This window comes from Mirounga angustirostris, unplaced genomic scaffold, assembly GCF_029215605.1.
Source record: "Mirounga angustirostris isolate CCGP_5_RB_7025 unplaced genomic scaffold, mMirAng1.0.hap1 SCAF_12, whole genome shotgun sequence".
In the NCBI taxonomy this organism is placed as follows: Eukaryota; Metazoa; Chordata; class Mammalia; order Carnivora; family Phocidae; genus Mirounga; species Mirounga angustirostris.
Window position 1 is genome coordinate 25,648,556 of NW_026991720.1, and position 24,530 is coordinate 25,673,085.

Below are 24,530 nucleotides of genomic sequence, written 5' to 3' on the forward strand. Positions count from 1 at the left end.
GCCTGTAGTCTTGCTTGGTCTGCCCACCAATGCCATTGTATTATGTATCTGATTAGCGCTGAAGTTTCTAGTCTGCCTTTAATCTCTCTGTGTCACAGTTAATTTATCTATAATACAAAGAGAATGATAATATTGAAGACAAGATCATAAACAATGAAATGTAAACACTGAACGTAAGATGTCTAACAGTGACTATCACATGAAAGATGCTTAGGTGATACGTTCCTTTTATCTCTCTCTCCAATCTCCTACAATGTCTAGGCACGTTAAAAAAAGCTTTTTTCTATTTATCTGGTCAACAGTCTCACTTTCTTATTGAAATGGTATTAAAAAATACTATTAAACTATCAAAAGCTTATATAGATATATATATTTAATACATTGCACTTACCGTTGATATATAAACACAATTGCTTAGCCATGTTTTACAAATACTGTTTGATATGCTCTGCACTTCAAGGAGAAGGCAGTATCCATTAGTTAGAAAAAATTACTTATCCTTTGACAACAGATTGACAACACCTACATAATCAACTAATTTTATGACCAGCCCTCAAGATATAAAACATGACATACAATAAACTAAGCAGAAGTAAGACTGTTTTCTGGAAGAAGTATATATAACCTGAGGACAACAGAAAAAATAATACACAACAGAAGAATTATGCTACTTAATTGTGTTGCAGTGACGCTGGATTTTAAGACCCTTTGTAGTCCTGGATATGGTAGGCAAATAAATTGGCTTTCATTTTCATTGCTTAAGGTTGAATGAGATTGTAGCTGTATCAGAGAAATGATGAAAGGAAAAATTAATGAACATAATTAAAAATTCTTCTTATGTCCGTATTGATAAAATATCTTCTCTAATGTGTTTCTGTTTCCCTTCCCAGCCCACCTAGAAGTACCTAGAAGCAACAGAGTCCTGCACTTTTCTGCTTGGTCTGTCCCATCCATGCTAATGTACCTTTACACATCTGACATCTGGGTTTGGGGGATGTCATTATCTAACCCTTCTCCCACTGACTGGCCTAACAGAATTGACTATGAGTTGAAAAAAGACAGAGAGAACCCAGCAAGGAAGAATGAGAGAGGTTGGAAGAGAGAGATATCTGTAGCCAGTGGCACTATTTTATAATAGAACACAATAACCATTTATAGAGTAGGTATCTTTAGGAACTTCACACTAAAATCAATATGCCAGCTGTGAAATACAGCTCTGCTGCAGGCAATTTTTTTTTTCAAGAAAAAAAAAATCTTAACAGATTTAACAAAATAGAAAGCATATGAGTGAATTTATCCCCCAAGATTGAATGGTTCCTGGGAACAGAATGTAGCAAGGAAATCACTAGCTGCCCATTATGCTATGCTTAAAGCATAAAAGGAAGCATGGCAGGAGGCATGGCAAGATGGACTGTTTCCTCCAGGATGGTCTGAACTCATCAGTAAAGGCCCCACGTGCTTCTTAGGCTTACCTCGAGTTCTGTCCTCCCTCACCTTTATCCCTATACACATATACACAAACACTCCCTTCTTGGGGTTAATATTAAATGGCTCTTAGATTTTAAAATATTTACCTGACTCTAAAATGTCCAGGCATTTTTATTGGCTTGCTTTAAATAAAACAGTTTGTGTTTCTTTATGTCCTTTGCAAGGTTGTATGGATACATTTTCTCAGCTGAGATTTCATTAGGGATGGTGCTGCCTTTTAGATCCACTTGGAGGTACTAGAGAAATGGAAGGCATCACACACCATTGACAGAAGTATAACTAATGGCCCTCTCTCAGAATTTCTGACTCAGGGTTGATAAATGTAAGCTAGTAGGCCTGACAAAAGTTAGCAAAGTTCTTACAGAATTAACAACTAGGCTGTCAGTATTTTAAAGTGGGGAAATACAGCCCCTCCCAAACTGTCTAGATGTTGTTTTTGTGTATGAATAGATTCTGAGATAATGATAATGATGATAACCAATAATTTTGGACTCAAACTATGTATGTGTCAGACACTTTCTTATGTATGTCATGTAGGCTCTCTTTTAAAAATATAACTTAATCCTGTAAGGTAAATGCTATTATTATTCCCTTTCTACAGCAGGAAGTAGAAGTATAATGCTTCCTAAAATGAAAGAGTGAAATGATTCCTCTGGTTCCATTGAGAAGACTTGCAGCTGAAAACATTGTATAAACAGGGTCTGGATGCCATGAGAGAAATGAAAAAGTAGAATGGGAACTGAAGGGAAATACTTAAAAATTTCTCCTAAAATAAATCTGAAGAGAAAATAAAAGGATTATTTCACAGTGAAAGATAAACACAAAGAAGCATCATTGTCCTTACAGCCTCCTCTCATGGAGAAACATAGATATCAGATGAAGCCACATATTTATGGATGAAGAATTGTTTCAAGATTTATTCTAAAAACTTAGCTTAGAATCATGGATATTATATTCTCCCACAGAATATCACTTGTTGATACTTTCATGAATTAATTACTCCTCTGGATAAATTTTATTCTTGACACATTATAAAAACTCTTTTACAATCAATTAGAGATGGGTGTCTAATTCTTGACCCATGTGCAGTAACAGCCTGCTGTAAGTTAATTCTTATTACCTTCTTAATAAATAAAAAAACAAGAATATAAACAACAAAACCAGCATATGAGCTAAAAAACACAAGATTTAAGAGTTAAATACACTCCAGTTTGCAACAGGACTTACCACTCCTAAGATTTTACACCTGGCGGTTTTATACATTCATTTATGCACCTGCCTAGTGTTTAAATACTCCCATGGGTTAAAAAGACATTTTTACTCTAACATAAAAGTGCTGGTCTGATTTGATGAAGGAGGAAGAGGGTAGGGTGGTGGGAAGAACAGTGTCACTTTGTGTTTTGGCACACAACTCAGCTTGTTCTTGCTAGCCTAGGGGGCTCTCTCTTCTGAGAAAGAAGAATTATCAGCTCAGGCGGTAGGAAGTAAATTCAGAAGAACAGCTAAGAATGTCTTGTGACCTGAAGTCTCATTCAGAAACCACCCAGAGCAAGTGGAAATGGGTTAACTTTTGCTTAGTGAAGGGGGAGCCTTGACTGCTTTCCTGAGATACAGGGTGCAGTTGATACCTACTTGATGCTTCCAAAGATCTTTCCTGGATTTCAATCTCCTATCCCATGGAAGCACTGCTGAGGATGCGATCAGCAGAAAACTAGCAGAAATTAGTTTTCCTACATTTCTCAAGATTTTTTCCTGAAGTCACCTTAGGACTTTGGTTTCAATTGCTGATAAATATAGAAGATATATAGATTCATTATATAGGTATATCTATCCATCATAGATATATGCAATATATGCAAGATAGTGATACATGCAATCTATTGATATATGCCAAGTATATGAGAAGGTCACAACCTCAGGTTATAAATGCTTCAGTACTATGCTTCTGAAATCACAAACATCTGACTTAAGATGAGAAAATGGTCTTGCATTTCCTTCACTTTCCAAAGAAATGCGCACCAAAACATGTGCACCCTCACATTGCCCTTTCAGCCAAGTGTGGGAATTTAAAATATAATGACATCCAATTTTCTAACACATTTTTTACTAATATGTTAAAGGATGGTTTAACAAAACTTAAATACACCATCTAAAGAAAACAGAAACAATACCACCCCTCTCAAATAAGGAATATGAATTACCCTGACTCATATACTTTCCTTCATTTCCTAATATATAAAATGTAGGAAAGTAAAGTCTCAGGTCAGTCCTACCCGCCTTGTCAGTGAAGTATGACACACATCCTGGACCACCTGCATAAGATTTCTATGACCAAATCATAGTGACCAATATCCACTGAGTACATTACTCATTTCTCATCTATGCAGCCATCCAGTATCAGCATATGTCTTTTATTTGATTTTCAGTGGTAAGAATATCTCTTCTGGGTCATTTATTTTCTATCAAACTAGTTGGCCAGCAGATCCTATACTGGGTAAAGGAACACTATTACTGGGTTAGACTCATGGTCCATAAAGAAAAGTATTTACTGCCAAAATCACCTACAAGAGGAAGCACTGCTGTCCTTTCCTGAAAGGTACCATAGGGCTTCAGAATAACCAAGCTTCTCCTAAGAGCCTTTCAGGGCTGGGTCAACCATACAGTTGTTCAGTCCTTTTAGAATTCTTTAATTTTTCTTTGTCAGTACCCATTCTTGAAGCAACGCATGACTCAACACAAAACACACAAAACAAAGTATGCAACTAAGCCTTTAGTTGTAATAATGTCTCTGTCTTTTTCTATGGAAGGGAATGTCCAAGAATGGTAATAAAGAAGGGAACTTCATCTTCAAAGAGACTTCAATTTTCATAGAAGCCACTAGCCCATCCTGCTTCCTTGCCATGACTCAATCTCTGTCTTAAATACCTGCTTTTTTAGGAACTCCACCACAAACTACCTTAATATCTAGCTCTTCTGGGGTGCCTGGGTGGCTCAGTCATTGAGCATCTCCTTTGGCTCAGGTCGTGATCCCAGGGTCCTGGGATCAAGCCCCACATCAGGCTCCCTGCTCAGTGGGAAGCCTGCTTCTCCCTCTCCCACTCCCCCTGCTTGTGTTCCCGCTCTCGCTATCTCTCTCTGTGTCAAATAAATAAATAAAATCTTTAAAAAAATACCTAGCTCTCCAAAGAAAATGTGTTTCCCTTTGTTCTAGTCTTCCCCGCCTTTGGCTCTTGAGTTGGCTTTCTTTTTGGTTCTCTTCATTTCAACTCTGTTCTTCTACCTTCTCTGTGGCTTCCGTCTCTGCCAACGCTTTTGTCTGGTTTTCAGGGATCCCTCACAAGAAGTGCTCCTCTTAACCACCATACTGGAAAAATTCATGTTCATATGGAATTAACTTTCCTGGTACCAGCATCCATTTTATGTAATGGGTACTTAATTTTGAGTAGTAACATGTAGCGTGCATAATTAAAGGGAGGCATCAACATTAAGATAAGGTTTGTGTTTACAGTAATCTTGACTATGAAGTTGGAGACTGATGATAGATCAATTTGTGAAAACAATATTCTCACTAGTGGTGTGGCAGTATATTATTGTATTATTTTGAAAAGCATGTACCTAAAAAATAGAAAGACCTCTTTGCCCATCTGGCCATGTTAACAGCTCTAATCCTCAGTTTCTTCAACTGTGAAATAGGAATAATAGTATTTATCTCTCAGGGGCATCAGTGTGTTTTCCATGCTAAGCGTCTGACACAAAAAGGCATTTAAGTTAGATTAGCAAAAATCTCAGCACACAGAAAGTACATTTAAATAATACATTTTAATACATTTAAAAGTAGTAATGCCTAAAACACATCTGTTGATTTAATCAAAAAGACTACCTTGAGAGACACTGTGAACCACTAAATTGTGAGGCAGCTTTTATGCAGCAATTGATAACTGAATCACTATTAATTAATTTTAAAAAATTAAGGGGCGCCTGGGTGGCTCAGTCGGTTAAGCATCTGCCTTCGGCTCAGGTCATGATCCCGGGGGCCTGGGACTGAGCTGGTGAGCTGGTGCAGGCATCAGGTTCCCTGCTCAGTGGGGAGTCTGCTTCTCCCTCTCCCCTGGCCCCTCCCCCCAACATGCACTCATGCTCTCTCTCAAATAAATAAAATCTTTTAAAAATATAAAAAATAAATTTAAAAAAAAATTTAAAGGACGCCTGGGTGGCTCAGTTGGTTAAGCGACTGCCTTCGGCTCAGGTCATGATCCTGGAGTCCCTGGATCGAGTCCCGCATCGGGCTCCCTGCTCAGCAAGGAACCTGCTTCTCCCTCTGACCCTCCCCCCTCTCATGCTCTCTGTCTCTCATTCTCTCTGTCTCAAATAAATAAATAAAATCTTTAAGAAAAACATAAATAAAAATTAAAAAATAAATAAATTAAAAAATTTAAAAATGGAGAACATTTTCTCAGGAAAGGATCTAAGTAAATCAGAATGAGCAGCATCTTTGCCTGAAACGTTTTTTTAGCAGTAGTTGTCCCAAGCATTTTATATCCACTGTTAGAGAACTCTAGCTTATGGAAATCTTGTAACTATGAAATAAAAAAGATTATCATAGGACTGAAAAGTAAAAAAAAAAAATGCTTCATATCTAAAGATTTATGCCTTTATGATGTCTCTTATTAGAAGTCATTGCATGTGTGACAGTATCCCCAAAACTGCAATTCTTATTGGCCTTGACAGCTAAATACCAAAGTGTCCCTTTGGGATCTATTATAATTCCATTTAAAAACTGTAAGGTGCTTATAAGCAGATCTTAGTTTAACAGTTTTGGGGTTTTTTTCTTTTTTAAGTGACTTCCTCTGAGTTTTGCTTGAAGTGGTACTTTATGAATTTTGTGATTGTTTTGGTGTTTATAAATCCAAGAAAGAGACAGAGATTGAGAGAGATACAGATAGAGACAGACATAAATCACTCAAGGCTGGTTTCAAAATGTCTCTAATCTAATCTCCTGGAATATAATTGGGAACAACAGTTATTCTTAAAAAAGAAATGAAGCTGAGGGGCACCTGGGTTGCTCAGTGGTTAAGCGTCCCCCTTCGGCTCAGGTCACGATCCCAGGGTCCTAGGATGGAGCCCCGCATCGGGCTCCCTGCCCCACGGGAAGCCTGCTTCTCCCTCTCCCACTCCCCCTGCTTGTGTTCCTGCTCTCACTGTGTCTGTCAAATAAATAAATAAAATCTTAAAAAAAAAAAGAAATGAAGCTGATATAAAGCTGAATTCAGTTGTAGAACTGAGGGTGGTACCTGTTCCTTTTTAGCTATTCCAACTCTGATTCTCAGTGATAGGTATGGTGAAAGTCAGAATATCAAAATAAGTTAGGGGAGAATACATTCAGTTCAATTTAAAATATTCATATTAATGATGGCACTAAATACAGAAGATATTCAAAATGCCTTTCACTGTGTAACAAGGCTTTTGGCTATTGTCCGAACCTGAGAAATTTCATTGAGTTGACCTTAGTTAATAATTTCTACAGTTTTTTTTTTTTTTTTTTTTTTTTCCAAACTGACTGGGAGACTTCACCAACAGTGAGGACGTCAAAAATACTATAGGCCATGATTTTTTATAATGTAAATTGAGTAAAATTCACTTATTTTTGATGTACAGTTGTATGAATTTTGACAAGTACACAAAGTCTTGTTATCTATTGCTACCATCAAGATACAAAAAATTCCTCATGTTGTTCCTTTGTTGTACACCCTCCCCCTTCTCTCAGGCCAGCAAACATTGTTGTTTGCCATCCCTATAGTTTTGCCTTTTACAGAAGAGACCATGAATTTTAATTACACAGCTTTTATCACATAGAGATGATGAGTATTTAATGAGATAAAACAATATTTTTCACAAGTGCTGAGTTGCCTTTGGAAGAAAAACTTTCCTTTGTAGCTCCACCAAGCTGTGATTTTTAGGTTAAGGATGAAAAACCTTTATTGGGGATTAATTATTCTTTAAGGTAAAAGAATAACTCTGCAATAGAAGATTGGGGGGGCAGGGAGCTGAAAGAAACCAATAAAGGTAAAGGCCAGTGAGCTGTTCATGCTTTAACATAGGCCATCTACCAGCTTACAATGAATTTCACCCTTCCTCATTTTAAAGAAGAAAAAGGAAGGACTAGAGGAAATAGAATAATAAGAGAAAGCACAATAAGAACACAGTATACTGTGTGTTCATTCACTGATACAACAAGAATTTAGTGAAGAATTTACTATTAATGGCAAAATTTTTTTTCTAATTGCTTGGTAGAAAGCAATGAACTTAGAGAAATAGATCTCTTCTCTCAATCAGTTGATATTCTGGTGAAAAACAAGGCAATAAATAAATAGGCAAATAATTTAAATATAATTATAGATCACTTTATATACTATTATGTAGATTTGAGATCCTTTAAAAACTTATAAAGAAAAGTATCTGAGGACAATTAGTTTACCTGAGGAATGAGCCTAGGAACACCAATAGGTCATTGGGGAACTGAGGTAGGGAAGAAAAGGCAGCCAAAAAATAATTAATAAAAAGCTCAATTCTTCTTGAGAACTATGGGAGAATGTGTAGAATGGCCCTCAGATTTATTCTAAAAATGAAATAGCTAGTGTTTGTACCCACTTTTGCCTATTTTTAACCGTTTTACTCTTTGTTCTTTACAGTGAAGAAGTTCCACTGATCTATATCTTCTTAGTCATTCATTATTTTTTCTGTTATTTCAAGTCTACCACTGAATCCATTTAGCAGATTTTTATTTCAACTTCAACACTGTATTTTTCAACTCCAGAATTTCCAATTTGTATTTCTATTTCTCCCTTGAGTTTCCCTATTTGCTAAGCCATACTAAACATATTTTTCTTTAATTTTTCAAACATAGTGTCACTCAGTACTTTAAGCATATCTACAACTGCTTTGGTATCATTGTCTGCTTAATCCAATATTCAGCTTACTCAAGGACAGTCTCTATTGCCTTTTTTTTTTTTTCTTAGTATTGGCCACTTATTTCACATTATTCTACTTTATATTTTAGTGATCAGCTAATAATTTGAGCAGATAATGTGTCCTCAAACCCTCAAACCCCATGTGTCTATTGGAGAGTTCATTTAAACCTCAGCCAGTTTTCTATGTAAGGGAGGTTTGGATGGCTTACTCAACTCTAAGCATTCCTCACTAAACTTCTGGGAGGTCTGCCACTTGCCCCAAGTGACTGCACCTTATGGCTAACAGATATGTGAGTTTCCTTTCTGTTTTCTATAAGCCGGCAAATTTTACTGATAATGTCAACCAATATAAGTGCCACTTATTGGTCTAAATAGAATCTACTCTCTTTACCAACATAATTGCTGATTTTCATGGCCTAGTAACATTCTTGTTGCCTCAGTTGGGTGGGGTTAATTAGAGCATACCAGGAAAGAATAGCACAGACTTTGGTACTCTTCCCAAAACTGCTGGCAGTTTCTATAAACACATGCTTCTTGATTTGTTTGTTTGTTTGGTCCTTTTCAGAGAACACAGTAAAGTTGTTTTCAATGATTTTGCCCAATTTTATATATTTTTTTGATTTTTAAGAAAGAATTTGCCAATTTTTTAGAAGTTACTATAGGTCTAAGTCTCTCCCTGCCTCTTCCTAGTTTCTTTACACTAGTACTGACAAAAGTCATGGTGGATAGGCTAAAACCTTTTTTACCAGGTTTCTTACTTAAGCAAGTCACATAAATTCTCCATTTTTCAAAATTCTTGCTGTGCTTTACAAATGATGATTATTAGAAAGTGGTCAATATAAAAAATAGTGAGAACTGTGGGAACAAATTGTTGATGTCCTTACAGCTGCATCTACAGTCTCAATAAAAAAAATTTTTTTTTCCCTAAAGTTATGCAGAGAGGTCACCTGTTGCATTAAAAATTTTTAGGGGCACCTGGGTGGCTCAATCGTTTAAGCGGTCAACTCTTGGTCTCAGCTCAGGTCATGATCTCACAGGTTGTGGAATCAAGCCCCATGGCAGCCTCCGAGTTCAGCAGGGAGTCTGCTTGAAGATTCTCTCCCTCTACTCCTTCCTCCACTCTCTCTCAAATAAATAAATCTTAAAAAAAAAATAAAATAAAAATGTTTAAAAATTTTTTTAAATTCCTATTTATTTATTGGCAGCATAGAGTAAAAATAACTAAAACAAAAGCACAAATTGATGGCAAATATTTATTCCCATATTTGTCTGTCTGTTTTCTGATAAAGTTATCCATAACTTAGTATTCCTTAATTATGTGTTCCAATTTGAGGTTTCCTTTTTGCCCTGAGGATGCATACTTGTGAAACCGGCTTTATATTGATTCTTTATAAGTTATATTTCTCTGAAAGCTTTTACTTTTAAGTTATTTTTTGAAAACAAAATATAATTTTCATTATACTAATTCTTCATTTAAAGTCATTCTTATTTACTGAATCAGATCTATTACTTCTTGTGCTGTCTTTAATCCATTTGCTTTCCAGCTACAAATTTATTATTTCTTTTAAATTTATTAAATTGCCTCCAATGACATAATTTATGCAAATCAAAAAATTACCAGCATATTTGAATTCAACAAAGATTATTTAGGGCAATTAAGAATCATCTGAAACTAAGAGTTAGGGAAATGTAATTGGGAAGCAAAGCAATCTGGCAAGGTGAATATATCTTCAAGTATCCTGATGCACACTAATTAAAACAGTGGATGCTTTTTCTTCATGATGCAGTGAACAAAGAAAACTAATAAATATATTAGATGTGTGTGTACATATATATGTATTTATATATGTATGTCTATATATGTATGTATTATTAGGAAGGCTTACCAAAGAAAATATTGCAGACTGAACTAAGATAACTAATAAATGTTATATATATATGTTATATATATACATTATGTATTAATTAGCAATTAATTTGTAATCAAAAAATGGCAAAAAATTTTGAGGAAAAAATTACTACCAAACCCTCCTATATATTAAAACTTGCAAAAGCAATAATAAGGTCAGGAAAAGTTTGACAAGATGGGAAGATAATAATGAAAGGCACTTGAGAAGGTAAGACGGTTTGCATATGCTTAGGGTAAAATGAAAAGTAAAAAAGTTGGTTGCATCAATTACAGCACCCCTCAACTGACCAAAATAATACAACTGGAGAATCAAGTTTTCATAAGAGAAATGGAAACTAAAATATGAATGTTTGGGGAAAAGTGAAAAAGACAAAAGTGGGTTAAAAATCTTAAAATTAGGATAAAAACAAAACAGAAAAGCACTTCATAAAATCTTCTAAACAGAGGAATACATCATTGTTCCAGAATATGTTTAGCCACAACTACTTTTAGAAATTTCCAAACATACAAGTTTTTACAGTCTTTTTGAACCAGATCTAGTATTATCAGAAAATTTAGCATCTACCTCCTCAGTAAATGAAACTGTCAAACCAAGATAAAGAAATATTATGGCTAGTTAACTTTGCCCCACATAGATTTTCACAGTGGTTACTTTTTCTATACTTTTTAATATCACTTTTGTATAAAGTATAACATCTTATTCATCTGACTCAATTAGCACATCTTTGATGCAGGTAATCCATACACTACTCTGCAGGATGATAAAATAGTTTAGATCAGGGATTGGCCAGCATTTTCTAAGAGCCAGGGAGTAAATATTTTAGACTTTGTAGGCAAAAAGGGGAAAATAGACAACTGTTCTCTCTCAAAAGCTGACAGTGTTTTTAAAAATGTACATTAAATTTAAAAATGTAAAGACTATTCTTCACAAACATATGCTACAAAAAGAAGTGGCAGTCCATAGTTGGCTGTCCTCTGAACTAGATCTCCTTCAAATATACTATGACAGAGGGCAAGAAAGCCAATACAGTCCTGGTGCAAAATTGTAAACCTATATTGTTGTCCTGAATATGAACTGTTTCTGATTCTCTTTTCTGATCAGCATAGAAAAGAATGCATTCCCCAATCAGTAACTGCATACCATTTGCCAAATACCATGTCAAGTTACTCTAAAAAAGATATCACATCTGGCATGGCAGTACAATTGAGGCTACTGCTTGGCAGAGTACATAGTAGCTACTTTCATCCTCCAAGATCTATCTGATTTCTGCAGGCACCAGAACGATGTATTAAATGGAGATATAATTGGAGATCTGATGGGGACTACCATCCCTGCATCTTTTAGATCCTTAAGTATGGCACTAATCTCCTCCATGCTCCTCCCTACAATATTATTTTTTGATTTATTATCTTGGCCAGGAAAGAGGGATAGTTTTAGAGGTTCCTGCATGGCCTTCCCAATCATGACAGCCCATCCCCACAACTTAGGGTTACTCTAAGTACCAAGTGTATCAATCACAAGCATACATTCTAGGACTGCATAAATACTAGCATGCAGGTGTACATACCTTTTGGATGCTCTATTAAGTTTAACATAGGCCAGGATTCCATCTATTAGCTGAACCTCATGTGCTCCCATTGTATTAAGTAGCCATTACGACAATTTAGTTCTCGGTTTTATTTTTTTTAAGATTTTATTTATTTGAGAGAGAAAGAGAGAGCACAAGAAGTGGAGAGGGGTAAGCAGGCTACCCATCAAGCAGGGAGCCTGATGTGGGGCTTTATCCCAGGACCCTGGGATGGTGACCTGAGCCGAAGGCAGCCGCTTAACCAACTGAGCCAGCCAAGCACGCCGGTTCTCTGGGTTTCAGCTTGGACCCTATGTCTAAAGGTCCCTGAACTGTATGGGTATTTCTCTTTCCCCAGTGTACAGTTACCCAAGTTAATGGTCATTGATACCTTTGGGAAAAAACAGGGAATCATTACCATTTATAATTACTGAGGTTTTACAGGTTCCTTTTTCCTGGAGATGAGGCTTCCTCTTCATTCAGTGAGTTCCAAGTGTGAAAACTATCTCAGGAAAGGAAACTGGGAAAGAGACAGTGATACTTTATTGGACTAACTCCCCTCAGGCTCCTGATATCCCATCACTGATATCTTCCTATAAGATTAGGTGTACCCTTGTCGGTTGGCCATCTCTTTTTTCCCTTGACTACTATTCTATCAATCATCTTCATAACTTTCTGTGAGCCTGCCCCCTTGGCTAGCACTCTGACCCTTTCTTTCTTTACATAATTATGTAATTATGTCCACAAAGCTTCAGTTAATTAAGCACAGACTCCTGGCCTCTTAAGATTCCAAGTTCTATTGTTCTCATTACTTTCAGTGAGCCTAGTTAGATCATGACCTCTGCTACCACCAGGCCTTGATTATGAAGAAAATCCATCAGGGAATATTTTAAGTGATGCTGAAGTGAGCCCCTTTCACTGGTTTTCTACCAGTCTTGTTTTTCTCAAGCCCTGATACACATGCCAAACATCTGCCAATTAATCACTGTAGGTCTATCTAACTATCTCTCCTCCACAATCAGGTGTACTGCCTGAAGTCCTGCCCATTAGAAGATTCTCCTTCCTTCAGAGCCACCTTCTGAATGGATATGAACTTTAGCAGTAGCTCTCTTTTGCCTGATGCTAACATATCATGCACACCTATTGTAAACCAGGTTTAACCTATCATTCTCTGTCAACCTGTCATAGGACACCTCATAATAACATAGTGTAGACTGAAGAATGGTGAAAAATACAGCAGGAATAAGTATTATGGAAGATTGTGACAGAGGCTCATGTCTTTTTCTCACTTAAAAGGAGGCCATCATTGTGTTTTTTACCCATTGTGTGCAACCCAACACAAGAATCCCAGCATAAGACCTCAAATAGCCAAAGCAATCTTGAGAAAGAAAAACGAAACTGGAGGTATCACAATTCCAGACTTCAAGCTATATTACAAAGTGGTAGTAATTAAAACAACATGGTACTGGCATAAAAATAGACACACAGATCAATGGAATAGAATAGAAAACCCAGAAATAAACCCACAATCATATGGACAATTAATATTCATCAAAGAAGGAATGAATATAAAATGGGAAAAAGACAGTCTCTTTAACAAATGATGTTGGGAAAACTGGAGAGCTAAATGGAAAAGAATGAAACTGAACCATTTTACCATACACAAAAATAAACTCAAAATGGATCAAAGACTTAAATGTGAGACCTGAAACCATAAAAATCCTAGAAGAGAGTACAGGCAGTGATTTCTCTGACATCAGCCATAGCAACATTTTTCTATATACATTTCTTGATGCAAGCAAAATAAAAGCAAAAATAAACTATTGGGACTACATCAAAATAAAAAGTTTCTGCACAGCAAAGGAAACAACCAACAAAACTAAAAGTCAACCTACAGAATGGGAGAAGATATTTGCAAATGACATATCTGATAAATGGCTAGTATCCAAATATATAAAGAAATGATACCACTCAACACCCCAAAACCAATTAACTCAATTAAAAAATGGGCAGAAGACATGAACAAACATTTCTCCAAAGAAGATATACATATGGACAACAGATATGAAAAGATTTTCAACATCAGTTATCATCAGTGAAATGCAAATTAAAACTACAATGAGATATCACCTCACACCCATCAGAATGGCTAAAATCAACAACACAAGAAACAAGTGTTGGTAAGGATGTGGAGAAAAAGAGAACCTCTTGCACTGCTGGCGGAATTGCAAATTGCTGCGACCATGTGGAAAACAGTATGGAGGTTCCTCAAAAACTTAAAAATAGAACTAACTGATGATCCAGGAATCAGACTACTGGGTATTTACCCCCAAAATACAAAAATACTAATTTGAAGGGACACATGCACCCCTATGTTTATTGCAGCATTATTCACAATAGCCAAACTATGGAAGCAGCCCAAGTGTCCATTGATAGATAAGTGCATAAAGAAGATGTGGGAGAGGGCACCTGGGTGGCTCAGTTGTTAAGTGATTGCCTTCAGCACAGGTCATGATCCCAGGGTCCTGGGATCGAGTCCCGCATCGGGCTCCCTGCTTGACAGGAAGGCTGCTTCTCTCTCTCCCACTCCCCCTGCTTGTGTTCCCTCTCTTGCTGTGTCACTCTCTGTCAAATAAATAAAATCTTAAGGAAGAAAAGAAGATGTGGGAGATATATATATATATATATGAATATTATTCAGCCATAAGAATGAAATCTTGCCATTTGCAATAACATGGATAGAACTAGAGAGTATAATACTGAGGAAAACAAGTCAGTCAGAAAAAGAGAAATACCATATGATCTCACTCATATGTGGAACTTAAGAAACAAAACAAGCAAAGGAGAAAAAAGTAGAGAGAGAGAGAGAAACCAAGAAACAGACTCTTAACTATAGAAAACAAACTGATGGTTACCAGAAGGAAGGTAGGTGAGGGGATGGGTGAAACAGGTAATGGGGATTAAAGAGTACACTTATGGTGAAAAAATAAATAAATAAATAGATACATACATACATACAAACATACATACATACATACATAAAAATACTTCAAAAATGTTTTTAAAAATAGCAGCATGAGTACTGTTCTCTGGGACTATTTTTGAAACCAAGAACTTGATAGGAATTCAGGGTATAACTGGAAAACACAAACTATCTGAATATTAAGATAGACTACTTTAATCTAGGGAATTGGTTATATATATTATGGAAACATTGAGAAGCCAAGCAGGGGACATAGTTTATCCATCAATAAATCCAATTATCTGAACCATCATTGAACTTAGATTTTTTTTTTCTCTATTTGCAGGAATATACACAGGCTTATTTATTAGAAAAACTTTTTTAAGTTTGCTTCCTGATAATAATTCAAGATTTTATAGATTTTTATGTCTTGTCTCATAAGGCAATGACTCAAAATCTTGATTTCTGTGGAATTCCATAGGAAAACATATTTACTTTTAACATCAGGTTTCTTCTTATAATGTCTAATCCTAATTATCAGTTTATATTTAGCTCTAAAAAAAACTCTCAAACTTGTAGAATTTTCTCTGACAAAATCATTCTGAAAAAACTGGTGTCATCTGACTAATGGAAAGAAAAAAATAAACTATTCATCTCAAACTCCTATTTCACATGTCTCAGTTATTTGCATACTACTTTAAATTCCAATTTAGCATACCATTTGCAAAATTGGCTATTTGGACCTTTTTACATTCAAACCTGTTGTAAGCTATTATTAATGCATTTACAGCACACTAGCTAGCAATGGCACCTTGATGAATTGTAATCGGCATTAGCTAATTTTCTTTTGTAAGAGCTGTAACTTCTACAAACCTACGGATATTGATCATTAGCACAATGATCCATGTCACAAGCATCTCCATTTATCACGACCTCATTTTCATTAATGGCATTAGTAAACACTTTAATTCACTTCCTCAAGTCAACAGGATGTGATAGAGCTTTGTAAATAAATTCAAGGTTTTAGAGGAAAGTGAGAAGTATTTTATATCTAAGTATTTTACATGGTTACAAAAAATCTTATGTATTATTTGAGGCATCGTTCACAAGATATCACAATGTATGCTAGCTATTTAAAGAGGCCATTTCAACCTTTAAAATTGATTGTTCCTTCTTAATGGTACCTGCAAATATGTTATAAATACAGAGTATTTTTTCCAAATGTTAACTGACTGTAAAGCATATGTGTCACATCTTGAAATAACCCTTTCCAATCCAGAATGTGAATAAACCCATATTAAGAATTTCTGCAGGGGTGGGGGCATTTGTGTGGCTCAGTTGGTTAAGCTTCTGACTCTTGATTTCCGGTCAGGTCATGATCTCAGGATCATGAGATTGAGCCCTGTGTTGGGCTCTGTGCTGGGCATAGAGCCTGCTTAAGATTCTCTCTCTCCCTCTTCCTCTGCTCCTTCCCCTTTTCTCTCCTCTCTCTCTTAAAAAAGTATGATCTTTTTTCATAGAAAGTGTTTTCTCATCATGGGTAATCCAAGAATGTTAAATCATTTCAGTACATACATCTCAGATGTCTGTATATAGGGAGGCTTCTGCTAAAAGTATTAGAAGGGGAATGGTATTTCCTTTCACCACTGAAGAGAATGGAGGAAAACAGAATATGGTTTACGGCGAAAAACAAATTAGAAGCCTATATCTAGGTACACCTCAGAACTACCATTTTTATTCCTACCATAGTACTTATTATTATGTGGTATACTGTTAGCAAAAACTAATGAAAATACTATACTAGGATAGCCTGATAACTAAGATACAGTTTATACCCAAAAGGTAGCATAGTTACAGAAAGAGATTTTAAAATGAATATGTTCACATGCATTCACTTTTGTAGACATCTTTATTTTACCTATCTTCCATCTAGAATATTTATGGAAATTCAGTTCATGGTTCACTACACCTTGAAATTGCTTAAATGCCACAACTGACCTGACAGAATCCAAGATCAGAAAAGCAGAAATAGAAAAGAGAAATGTGTGATTCGTGAAGCAATATGCTGAATGCCTAACTAGAAAATTCTTTACAGCCTCCCTATTCAGATAACATTGGTATAGGCAGCATTGACATTAGGTAATTCTTATATATTCATATATTCTTAACTTTGATCCAAAAGTAACTGCTATTGAATTACTATAATGACAATAATAGGTAAACTAAAAAATCTTCCACTGTTCTTCATCTATGCAGATGTGTACTATACTGGACAGGCTATGTAGAATGATAGCTAACTGCATGGCTCCTAGAAGCAGACTAAGTTCAACTACTCACATGACTTTGACCAAGTTAATTATCCTCTACTGACTTTATTTTTCTCAAATGCAAAATGGGGATAGCGATATACCTACCTTATAGGTTTGTTATGGGGATTACATGAGTTAATATATGGGAAGCCCTTAAGAAATGCCTAGAACATAAAACACTGAGTGTACAAACATTACTACTTTTTCTTCCATGAATTCCTGGGAAACTGCATGACTGAGGTTTGCTTGTTTGATCAAAAGAAAGCAGTACCTTTGATCATGAATCCATCTAGATGCTCTGGAAAGAGAAATACTACATATATATGAGGTGTTTCTGTAACAACCTTTCAGGGTCTTCTAGTGAAATGACTTACTTCATAATGTATCTTCTCTAATTCATGAGACCAAACTTTATTTTAGATGACAAATTAAATGTAGAGAAAAACATTTTAGGTGTTCTAAACTTTTCATGAAATCCATGGTCCTAAGTATATCCAATGATTACTGAACCACATTGTTTGGTTTTAGGGGCAGGGTATGGGCATAGTGATTTAGTAATAGAAACATTTTAAAAACTTTATTTTATTCAGGAATATGCTCAATAGCTTAAAATTCAGCAGTTTCTTGAAAAGAATAAACAGAAGTAAATCACTATATGTGATCACTTTTTCTCAAACATGTGGAGCATCTCCTAATCTGGGATACAATGTTTTGCTTTTACATGATCAGAATTTCCTGAGTTGTGTTTAATTTGTTCTAATACAGTTTGGCAAACATAATGGATACTGAATTTCAGTTTTTTTTCTGGACGATAAACTAATTTATTCTCATTAACAAAGTCCTTTCTTTTGTCATAATATTCTGCCAGAGAACAGTATTTGGCTCCCTTTTAACCTCCATATGGCACTGGATTGACTTTACCACTTAAAAGCTCTTAGTGAATACCATTCATTTGAAAATATCAATTTCAGAAAACAGAATTGTACTGCCATATTTACATTGGACATTTACTTTTAGATTGGCAATATAAGCCATTATGTTCAATAATGGCTCCTTCATAAAACTTCAATTTAGCTATCTACATTTCCTCTTGCACATGAAGAATTGTGGCTACGTGTGTGTGTGCTCACGTGCACACGTGCACATTCCTAGTGCATCATTTTTGCGTTCTACCTTGACATAGGCCTTGGGATGATGGTATAACACAAGGGAGTTAAAGCATTAACTAATCCACTCCAGGTCTTCAAATTGCTCATTTTGGGAGTGGCAAACTTTCTATAAAAGAAAGGTACTGGGCCTTTATATTGTCATATTTGTAAGTATATCTTATGCAACGAAAAATAACAGAGTTAACAGTACAAGTAGATATGCCATAGCAAGTTCTCTAAATACTGCCCACATTCTCTAAACTAAATATCTCTATCAACTTCCCAGAAAATTCTCAAATTCTCCAACATTCATCACATACTACAGTTTTTCTCAATTTGTCTTGCTACTATTTCTGCACAGCAGAGATTTTTAATACTTCTTTCTTTCCCTTTATCCCTTCCTTTTCTTTCTCTCTTGAAAGAAACTGGGCTTTACTCAGTTTATTCTCCAGACTATCCTCACTAAGTCTGAGCTTGAATAAACAGAGCATTTTAAATGTTTTTATTTTTAAGTTTTTGTTTTTCATTGTAGCCCATAAAGCATGTAACACTGTGATAATATGAATAATATCCCCAAAGATGTCCACATCTTAAATCCCAAAACCTGTGACTATCCCCTTACATGTTAAAGGGACTTAACTTTGGTTAAATTAAGGATCTTGAGATGGGAAGATAATCCTGTATGATAAGCATTAGGTCCAATGTAATCACAATGGTTATTATAAGAGAAAGGCAGGAGAATAAGAATCAGAGAAAGAAGATGTAAGGATAGAAGCAAACGTCAGAGATTTGAGAAAATGCTTTGGTACCAGTTTTGAAGATGGAGGAAGGGATCATGAGTCAAGAAATGTAAAGGGCCTCTAGAAGCTGGGAAAGACCAGGAAACAGATCTCCCCTAGAGCTTCCAGAAGAATACAGTCCTGTATCCATTTTAGACTTCTGACCTCCATAACTATAAGATAATAAATTTACATTGTTTTATGCCACAAATTTGTGGTAATGTGTTACAGCAGCAAAAAGTCACAAATACAGACATATATGAGCACTGAACACTTGGTGCTTACTTTCTAAGCTCTTTTCCTTTTTCTTTATTGTAATCACATGCATATTTTCTATACATTTAATATCTTCCTACTTCCCTATCTCCCCAATCTCTGACATCTCAAAGAATCATATTTTTCAGGGACTATGAAGCTCCTCCAACTTTATGATTTCCTTTATTTACTTACAAATGGTAGAGAGGTGAGAAATACCAAAAGAATAGTAAAGGTTACTAACAAGATGAAGACTAAAATAAATTGTAAAAATATATAAAATAGCAGAAGTGTGTCTGTATGTTCTACAGCTTTAATTGAAATTTGACAAGGCAAGTGGCACATGTAACAACATTTCCTTAAAAGGTATAATCATTAGTCATATTTTCTGATTTAGATGTGTTCCACAGAAGCTAGTACCCAGTGCTGATTAATGTATTGTGAAATTTGATTACCACAATAATGAAGTTCTGAATCTAAAAAAGGGACATTATATTTATTACAGTATGTATAATATATAAAATAGTAACTGTACTAATAATAGTATTTAAAAAATACTGAGTACATATTTCATGCCAGTGGTTTTCATATATTATTGCATTTACTTCTCACAACAAATGTCTGAGATAGATACTATTAGTGACTTTTATAAAAGAAGGAACTGAAGCACAGTAACTTGCCTAAAGTCAAATTCACTTAAATTTTGAATGTCCTTGGTATATCGATGATGACTTAATTGTCACAATATGTTTATAGGCTGCTCACTTTATATCTGAAAGACTATTAGTATATCTAACCCTTAACCAAAACTAAATGTGTTAATTTAAAATTCTTATTTTTTAAAGTAATGGGGTCAGAAGTATTTAATTTGTTTATGCAGTAATTGTCTATTTTAACTATCTCCTTCATTCCAAATGACAAAGCTTGTTTTCAATTTAACATAACATATCATGTTCTTGTATTGTCAGTAAATGACATTTAACAGAATGTGGTAAAGATGGAATTGACATAGCCTAGGGGAAAGGGGAGGCAAATGAATTATTTAAACCTGCTTCTTCCTAAGTAAAAAATAAACAACTAAATGTTTTATTTTGAGACGTTTTATCTAAACCACAGTAGTCTGCTATTATTTTATGATTGATTTATGATATAATTTATGACTAAACTATTATTATGATTGAAGAGACATAGCAGATTATAGTAAGTGAGGGAATCCACTCACATGCATCCCCTCCTGCAGGCTCCTATTCCCACTTTGCCTGTTCATTGATGTTACCTGTAGTGGCTGCCAAGCAAGCACATTTCCACAGGGAATTTGTCATGTTTATGTTAATGCTTTGCCTGCTGCTTTTACTGGCTTGGCAGCCATGCTAGACACTGACTTCCAGTTTATTGTTTTTTGTTTTTTTGATAACTGAAAAAAAAAGTTGTAAACTATCGGTTCTCATCCATCACTGTATTATCATGAACCACTCTAGCCATGGACCTCATCTAATCCATTCTCCAGCCTTCAGGCCAGGATTATGTTAAAAAATAAAAAAAGCAGCCCAAGATCTGTTGGATATTTAATCTGCTTCAAAAGCCCTAAAGAAAGACTACTGAGATGTTGGCATTCCTTTAATTGCCATATGCCAATTCGATTGTTTTGATTATTTTATGATCTTGGTAAATATTTATTATTTGTATTGGTTTTTAGTCAGTGGTGCTAGAAACAGGTAGGACAAATAGGATAAATTACACTTAAACAAAGAACACAATTGTGAAGACAATTAGGTTATTATCTGGTTTTGAAGTAAAATCGTGTGACAGCTTAAGAAAGATATTGTGAGACATCAAAGATAGCTGGAAAGGAAATGGATAAAGTGGAGTCGCCAATGCCAAACATTAAACTGTTTTAAATATAACTGTGAAAAGTACTACACATATAATTTATCCATGAGTTCTAACAGGACAGATAAAATTTTGTCAAACTATATTACAATCTTTAAAATAAAAAAAGTACAACTAGTGCCCAAATTCATTGGCTAATAAATCCTTATTAATATAAACAATTAAATATATGTTTGGCTACATAGACACTGGAGTCATGCTGCCGTATAATGGTTAAGGTTACAATTATGCAAATGTATATAATATTATCTGGTCAAACTGCCTGTAGTAGATTGCCTAGATGGCCTCAATTCTTTATCATCCCTTTATCCATATTTTTTCTCATGCGATTTCCCTGTCCCTCCCACTAAATGGGTGGTGTATGCTCCCCCACACCTTGACATTGAGTTTAACCAGGTGACTGGGGTGGCCAAAGGAATGCTATCAGGTAGCAAAAATGTGTGTGCAACTGGGCTATGACCCTTATAATTCTGACATCTTTATAATAAGACCTTTTCTGGATTTCTGCTCCTCAGCTGGGACCAAAGAATGAACACACATACAACACATGCAGAGGACATGATAAGACCTTTTCTGGATTTCTGCTCCTCAGCTAGGACCAAAGAATGAACACACATACAACACATGCAGAGGACATGTGTGCCTCAACTTCAGACAAAGTCCACCCAGATCCATCCCTTAAATCATATGCATCTAGCCATGTCAAACTGGCCCCTAGTAATTCACAAACTCATAAACCAAATGAATTAATGGGACTGAGATTTTTAGTTCACAATGGGACATTATTGTGGCAATGTATAATCAATACACTGCCTTCCCATGATTTCTATTTATTACCTGAGTAGCTATAATCTCAATATCTAGTTTGTACTTTTAGGTATTTGTTAAACACATTAATGAAATAAAATATTACATGAAAAGTCCAGAGTATTAGTATTAGTGCATGTGTTCTTCTAGAAGAAAATTTCTAATTATGATTTAGAACAATATTAAAACTGTTGATTTTTATGTGTTTTGCTTAAATTATTAAAGCCAATTTATTTTCACATCTGTGTTTTCAAAAAATCCTATGAAGATACATAGTCAGAGTACTATGTTCAAAGTTTATTTGAAGAAATTATTTTTTGTCTTGCTATTATTTAGTTATGTTCTCAATTTGATTTTTAGCTAATTTCATTAGTTCATTTTTGTACTTGATTTTAGAATATACATTTTGGGTCCTGTTTAAGAAATCTTTTCCTGAGCTCACAGGGATATTGTCCTATATTATCCTCTAGAAGGTATATTGATTTGCTTTCACATTTTGATCAACAATTCTCTTCAAGTTGATTTTTGAGAACAGTTTTAGGTAGGAGTCAAATTTAATGTTTCTTTTCAAATAGCCTCAGCACAAATTATTTATAAGACTATGTTTTCCACTGCTCAGAAATGTCACCTCTGCTTTAAACTGGTGTCCCTATATGTAGGTATTTAATTTGGTATTCTCTATGCTCTTCAATGATTTTATCTGCTTATATTTGAGCCAGTAAGACTCTTAATTATTGTACATTTATGATTGAATGTTTTTATATAGATCCATTCAGGGAACAGGAAAATTTATTATGAAGCATTATTAACAAATAAAGGGGTGAACAGGATTCCAAGGGGTCCAGAAATACCAAATGCATAAAGCAGCCTGTAGATAAAGAAGTGTGAAAAAAAGAAGGCAGTGAAAAAAAATGGTAGGGTGTGAGTTGACCATTGCTGGTTCTTGAGGGCTACAGCAGTGTGTGCCAATGAGTCCTGCACTCTGGTTAGTTAACTGACCTATAGGGAAGAAGAACAAAACAAAACAAACCACCACCACCGTCAGGCACGGAAGCACCTTCTCCTGTGCTGACCCGCAGTGTCCCTTCAGCACCCAATATCATCAAAGTCTAATATTGAGCCAGCTGGCAAAGGAGAAACATTTACAGGCTCCAACTCCAGTATCACAAATTAGGGAAAAGATGGGTGGATTTGGAGCTGAGAGACAATAAACTCAAAATGAACAAAACCATGGGGTGCCTAGGTGGCTCAGTCGGTTAAGCATCTGCCTTTGGCTCAGGTCATGATCTCAGGGTCCTGGGATTGAGCCACGCATTGGGCTCTCTGTTCAGTGGGGAGTCTGATTCTCCCTCTGTGTACACACACACTCTCTCTCACAAATAAATAAAATCTTAAAAAAAAAAGAAAATTAACACAACATTGATAGCTAGTAGAATAATTCCTCTAAACTTATTCAAGCTTGTTTTGGATATATCTGGACTTGTGCCATTTTCATATAGCTTTTAAAATCTGATTGCTAGTGTTCATATCTTATCAAACTCTTGAATTTTAATTAAGAACTCTGAAAATACTGATCAATTTGGAGAGAACTGACAAGTTTATAAACTTGAACTTTCTAATTAGTGAACATGATACTCCAGCCTTTACTTATCTTTGATTTCACTCAAAGTATGTTATTTTGTGTATATATATATGTATCTTATGTTAGATTTATTCTTAAGTATTTTAATTGTAACTTTTTATAATTAAAATCTGAGATTGTTTTTTGTATATAGAAATAAAGCTTAATTTGGCAATCTGTTTAATCAATTTAGGAGTTTATCTGAAGACTCTTGTATTTTTCTAAACCCACAGCCATACCATCTAGGGATGATGGCAAGTCTACTTCCTTTCTATTTACTAATTGACATTACATATTTTTCTTGCTTTATTGCACTGGCTAGGAACTGTACAGTGTTAAATATAGGTAGTGACAGAAGATACCCTCTATCTTGTCCCTTATCTCAACTTTCAACATTTTAAAATTAACTATGATTTCTTGTAATTGCACCTTTTATCAGATTAACAATCCTCTACTCCAGATTTGCTAAAGACTTTTATCCCAAATAGTCCTTAATTTGATACAACAGTTTTCTTGTTTTATTAAAATGGCCATCCCTTTTTATCACTTAATAAAGTGAATTAAATTGATTTATTTTCAAATATTAAATGAACCTTCTATTCCTGGAATAAAAACCAACTTGATAGCAAGTATTCATCCTACATTTAGGAAGGTACAATTACCCAAAAAAAAAAATCATTTACATTTTTTAACCTAAATTTGAAAATGAGATTGGCCTTTTATTTGATGTTTTATATTAATTTATTTTTTATTGAGATAAATATATATTCAGTAAAGTGCAGAGCTTTTAGTTGTATAATCTGATGGGTTTTGACAAATGTATGTA